Consider the following 6,758-nt stretch of genomic DNA (forward strand, 5'->3'; position numbering starts at 1 on the left):
AGAATCAGGGCCGAGGCCTTGACTGCGTTGGTGCTGGTGGCTTGACATGTGGAAGGAAGGACTAGTTGGAAAAGCCAGAAGAGGGCCTTGTGAGTTTCCCAAAGTCTGGCCCACCACATCTTGATGATGTATTTGTCCAGCCAAATAGCAGCCGGAGATGCAGCAAGTGGGAGAGGGAGGCTGTATTTAAGAGAAAGAGTTGTGAAATTTCTGAGCATATGGACAGATTTTTTTTTTTTTTTTTAATATATCTTTATTGATTTCAGAGAGAGGAAAGGAGAGGGAGAGAGAGAGACAGAAACATCAATGATGAGAGAGTCATTGATCGGCTGCCTCCTGCATGCCCCCGACTGGGGATCGAGCCTACAACCCGGGCATGCGCCCTGACCAGGAATCGAACCCTGACCGCCTGGATCCTAGGTCGATGCTCAACCGCTAAGCCACGCCCGGCTGGGCATGGACAGATTTTTAAAAACTGTGCCAAATTGCTTATGAACTATTTTATTGGTGATTGGTGATTTTTCTTCTTTCTCCAAATAGATTTAAATCTATCTGAGGCCACACACCGTCCCCCAAGTTTCCTGGGACACAGTCTGAGACACACTAAGTGCTCCTTAGAAGTGGTTGCATGGCTGATAATATAAAATCACAGCAACAGCAGCAACTAAGGTCTATTGAGCACTTATGGTGTACCAGGTGCTGTAGGAAATGCAAATGTTCCTTATCTTGCGGAAGCCTTACAGCCTCTCTTTAAAGGTAGGTGTTTTCTTCATTTCCAGTTTCAAATAAGAAGACTGAGGGTCAGAGAGTTTACGACACCTGGTTGTGTACAAAGCCATGGAGGTAGAGAGAGAGCAGTGGACTAGGGCTCTGTTGAGGTTCAGGTGAAGGTCTTGGACAGTAAGAGAGGACAGATGAGGGGACAGAGGCGGCTCCCTGACCTGGTCTGGTGAATAGATACAGTTGGAGGAAGCAGTTAGTGATGTGGTACCAGAAAACTTCCTACTACTGTCTCAAAACACCTCAAAATATCTTCTGAGGGTCAAGCAGGGTCCTTGCCCTCTTTTACTTTCCTCCTCAAACACACTTCTGAAGGCAGGACAATGTAGGAATCTCAAGGGCCCAATTCCCTCCTAAGGTGGAGGTTTGGGCACAAAGGGAAGTCAGGGGCACTGACCTCGGGAGGGTCAGTTGCCTGGGGCCCGCCCTGACAAAGACACCAGATGACTCAGCTTCCTCAAACCATTTCCACGGGAATGCTCCCCGGGTCATTCACCCCTAGCCCAATGAGAGGCCTTGAGCTTAATTGCCCAAAGCCCTGAACTTTAGATTTCCCTAGAGCAGATTGTACTCCAAGCTTCTTCAGGACAGAACTGGGAAGGGAGGGAGTGGCTGGGGGAAGCAGGAGAGGGGTGTTGAAGAGCAGGAGGGAGTTGGGGAGGGGAGGTGGCTGGGCTGACATTCGTTCTTCCAGAGCCTGGCAGCTGGAGGGTCCAGAAGAGGCTGGATAATTCTCAGGATGGATGACGATGGAGGAATAGGAGGGTGCTGGTGAGAGGGAGGCTTTTGCTCTGATGGGGTGTTTCTGCCCCACCCAAAGTCCCTAAGTGGCTATCTCCTATACAGTGTGGCCCATGGATTAGTCCAGGGCACTGCCCTGGCTCAAGGCCAGCCCGTCCACAGCTAAGGCGTGGCAAGAGAAGAGACCTGAACCAGCCAATCAGATTCTTCTCTTGCTGAGTTTAGACTACTAGCTGTCAAACACTTATTCTCCACCCCCCATGTCCCCCACTCACAATACAGACCAGGCAAAGGGCTGGGGCTGAGATGTATATGGGGTGTTACTCTGCCTCCTCTTTCTGTACAGTCAGTATAAGGACACAGCCTGTGGTGAGCACCGGGAGGCCTCAAAACTGTTTTTAGAACCAAGAAGAACAAATCACTTTTGATTTTTTTGGCTTAATTTTCCCCACAAAATTGTACAATAACATGACAGGACACCGTTTTCATCTCATGGCACACATAAGCTAATTACTAAAATTCTGCAGCACACCAAAAAATGTAATTTTTGCTGATCTGACAAAAAAAATAGGTATAATTTTGTTTGTTTTTTAAATATATCTTTATTGATTTCAGAGAGAGGAAAGGAGAGGGAGAGAGGTAGATAGAAACATCAATGATAAGTCATTGATCTGCTGCAGCCCACAACATGAGCATATGCCCTGACCGGGAATCGAACCCCGATCGCCTGGATCCTAGGTGAACGCTCAACCGCTGAGCCACGCCCGGCCGGGCGGTATAATTTTGATTCATTCACACTGAATGGCTATTGTGTTGGCTGTTGTCATTTTTTTCCTTGACAATCTAAGGGAAAAGAGGTCTGTGCCCCTGACTAAAGAGTCAGGTAGTCCATGTTTTAAAAATTCTTGGGACACACTAGTTGAAAATAGCTGATGCAAAGGTATTAGACTTTGCCAAATGCTTTTCTGCATTAAATAGTCATGTTGTATTTTTCCTTCATTTTATTAATGTGATGTAGTACATGGGTTGGTTTCTGTACCTTGAACCACTCTTGCATTCCTGGGCTAAATATCACTCTGTCTTGGTGTATAATCCTTGTACTATGGGGCTGGGTTCAGTCTGAGAGTATTTTGTTGAGGATTTTTGCATCTAAATTCATAAGGGATATTGGCCTGTAGTTTTGTCTCATGATGTCTTTGTCTGGCCTTGGCACCAGGGTACTATTGACCGCATAGAATGAGTTTGGAAGAATTCTTTCCTCTTCTAGTTCTTTAAAGAGTTTGAGAAGGATTAATGTTCATTCTTTAATGTTTGGTAGAATTCACCAGTGAAGCCACAGGCCTTTTTTTTTTTTTTTTTGAAGAGCCTACCATGTTTTCAACCTTGTTGATTTTCCCTTCTTCAGTTTTTAGCAGTTTAGACTTTTGGGATGATTTAAATGGTATTCTATTATCATTTCTATCAACATAATAAAACTCTACTTCTTTTGAAAAATTTTAAATTTCACTTTGCACTTGGCAGTGTTTTACGTAACATCATAACTTTAGGGATTGAGATGATGACAACCAAAAACGCAAAAGTCCCCTGAATTCTAACTACAAAAAATTGAAATACATGGTGTTAAATTTAATAAGTTAATGAAACAGAAAGTCCACACACAGACTCTAGATATTAGCATGCAGGATATTTATTAGGGAGTGACTTGGCGATCAGCATCTGTGGAAAGGAAGGCAAAAGCCTCAGCTAACCGAAAGGTCACATGGGGGCTGGGATGGCCCTTAGGAATTGTCCTGCTCTGGGGCAAAGTGGGCCTTTATACCCTCATGTTGGCTACTCCTTGGATGCAACCCATCCCTGGAAGGAGGTGGCACTTTGGGTGAGCAGTTTTCTTTAAGGGAGACAATCCTCCAAACTGAGACTGTCTTCCAACAGCTGGGGGAATAAGTTCTTTACTTCTGGAAGGCAGACTGGGAGGCACCTCACAGTGCCACCTACAGATCCTAATATATATGAAGAACTTAGTATCTGTTGTAAGAGGGAAAGGAAAACTTACTTGATAAGTGATGCTGAACAATTGATTATAATGGGGTTAGGCCCTTACTGTATATCTTACCCCTACATTAATTTCAGATAAATTAAAATGTAGATGGAAAAGAAAACAAGAAATATAGTTAAATATTTATCAGATAGAAGGAAAGGGAAAGACTTAGAAGGTAAGGGGATGCTAAGGAAAAAATTAATAGATTTGATTACATAAAAACAAAAACTCTATGTTAAAAATTGCACACAAAATTAAAAGGCAAACAACAAACTGGGAACATATTTGCAATAAACACAGTTAAAGACTTTAACATAAAAGAGCTCCTGCCAATCAGGAAGAAAAACTCAATATCTCCTTCAAAAGCACAATGAGATACCACTTCATACTTATTGAGATGGATTTTTTTTTGAAGTGCTAGCAAGGATCTGCGGAAATTAGAACCTTGTGCCTTGTTAGGGGGATGTAAGCTGGTGCAGCAGCTGTGGAAAACAGTATGGCAGCCCACCGGGTGTGGCCTAGCGGTTGAGCACCGACTTTTGATCCAGGAGATGGCCTCTCGATCCGCAGTGGGGGGCCTGCAGGAGGCATCGGATCAATGACTCTCTCACCATTGATGTTTTTATCTCTCTCTCCCTCTCTCTTCCTCTCTCTGAAATCAATAAAAGATATTTTTTTAAAAAAGAAAGAAAGAAAAGAAAACAGTATGGCAGTTCTTCAAAAAAATTAAACATAAGATTACCATGTAATCAGAAATTCCACTTCTAAAGAATTGACAGGAGAGACTTGAATAGATATTTTCACACCCATATTCACAGCAGCATTATCCACAGTAGCCAAAAGGTGGAAGCAACCTAAGTATGAACGATGAATGGATAAACAAAACGTGGCATGTACATACAATGAAATGCTATTCAGCCTTCAGGAAGGAACTTCTGATACAGTTACCACATCCCAATTTCCAGGATGGCGAAAGGCCGAGAATGAACCCCGAGGACATTGTGCTAAGTGGAATAAACCAGGCACAAAAGGACAGATATTGTGTGATTTCACTTATATGAGGCATCTAGAATAATTAAATTCACAGACTCAAAAAGTAGAACGGTGGTTACCAGGGGCTGGGGGAGGGGAAACGAGGAATTAGTGTTTAATGGGCACAGAGTTTCTGTGGGAAAAATGAAAAAATTCTGGAGTGGATGGTGGTGAGAGCTGCACAACAATGCACAGGCACTTAATAACAGAACTGTACATTTAAAAATGATTAAAATGGTAAATTATATGTTACATATATATACCACAATTAAAAGAAAAACACCCCAAAACACCACATTGAAATGTTGGCAAGCAAAAGATGTAAATAGGCAATTCACAAGAGAACGACAATAAAATGACCCATAGATGTATAAAAGTATTTAATTTTATAAGTAATTTAAGGAGATATAAATGAAAAGATCAAGGTATCTTTTGTCGTCTATAAAACTGGAGGAATTATTTAATGTTAATATTCAATTATAGTGTTGGTATTGTAATATGGGTATGCTATGGGAAGATAAATGTATACATACTTTCTGGAAAATACCTTCAAATTATGCAAAAGCAGTTTTAAATATTCATATTCATGGAATCAAAAGCCAACTGTTAAGAATCTATTCTAAGGAAATAATTGGAAATGCAGGCATCTAAATAATGGAAGAAGGCACCACTTGAACAAAGAGTTCAGTTAAGTGAGGGAGCATACTCTGCGAATATTTGTGGCAAAAGATTCCAGGAAAAGAGAACAGCAAGTGTGAAAAACTGGAAAATACCGGATGTGCTTGAGGAACAGCAAGGAGGCCAGTGTGTCTGGCTGGTGTGGAGTGATATTTAACCCTTATGAGTGTAAATGTTGGGATACTTTGTGGTATTCTAACTATGTATCTTTGTAACATCTTTAATGCTAGGACAGTAAATGAGAGCCATGACCTATATTTTTAATCTAATTTTGATGTATATTATTAATATTAATCCATCTGGTTTTATGATTTTTAGAAGCTATCTTTGCAAAAATAAAATACCCTATGGACATTTAAACAGGGTTATAACAGTATCATCCACAGATCTAAAAAGTATATTATGTCCTGAAATAAATAGAAGTGATTAGTTATCAGTAAAAAAAGAAAAAATGTTTCTATAGACAAGAAAATATAGGTAATAATAATTGTGCATTGATGAGAGATTTTTGCTCTTTGTTTTTAATCAAACTAATTTCCTCAAAACGTTCCAGTTCATTTAGTCCAATTAAAAGTAGGAATCTTGAAATTACAAATTTTATCCATGTTTAAGAATAGTATAATCTCTGTTGAAATTAAAGTGACATTCAAAATGACCATTACACTTCAACGTGCAGGAGCTCTGTCAACGTGTGTAGCCGCCGCGTCTCAGCAGACTGTGTGGTAGCCGTTCTGAGGCTAATGGCATCGGGGTCACAGGCCTGAGTGCTGGCTGCATGAGAGACTTTGAATGTGTGTCTCGCATTTTCAGCTCCAACTGGGACACAGAAATGGTCTTTGCCCTTCATCAAGACTTATAGTGCAGGGAATCCTCCAAACACAGGAATTCAATGGTCACTGGCTAAAACAAATGATGACTGTTAGCTGCAGGTAACAGAAAACCCAGTTATTTTCTTACATAACAAGCGCTCAGAGGTAGGCAGTTCAAGGCTGGGGCAGTGATTCAACAATGTCATCAATGTCATTCTGTCTGTGTAGCGTGTTGATTTATTGCCTAATGTGTCCAAGGTGGCACCTCCAGCCAGCACATCTGGGTTCAAGAGAGGGACAGAACTGTGCCAACTGTGTCCTTTCCTCTATTTATCAGACAGCAAAAGCTTTTCTAGAAACCCTCAACAGACACCCACCTTTGCCTCTCTGAACAGAATTGCGTCATGAAGCCAACCAGGGGAATGGGGGAAGCTGGAAAATTATTTAGCTGCCCCTCCCCCAAAGTGGAGTTTTGTAATAATAAAAAGGGAAATAGAGTGAACAGTGAGCACTGCTTCGATCAGCACACAACCTGACAGGGTGATCAGAATCACTTCTCCCCAAGTGTTTCTCTAACCTCATGTAGTCTTGAAGCAAGTCACAGGGGCAGGACTTCTCAGTCCCCAGCACAAGTGGGAGTAGAGTGGGTTGGCTGTTGGAAGTGACAGTCACAGGCTGCA

The sequence above is a fragment of the Miniopterus schreibersii genome (genome assembly GCF_964146895.1).
Source record: "Miniopterus schreibersii genome assembly, chromosome: 5".
NCBI lineage: Eukaryota > Metazoa > Chordata > Mammalia > Chiroptera > Miniopteridae > Miniopterus > Miniopterus schreibersii.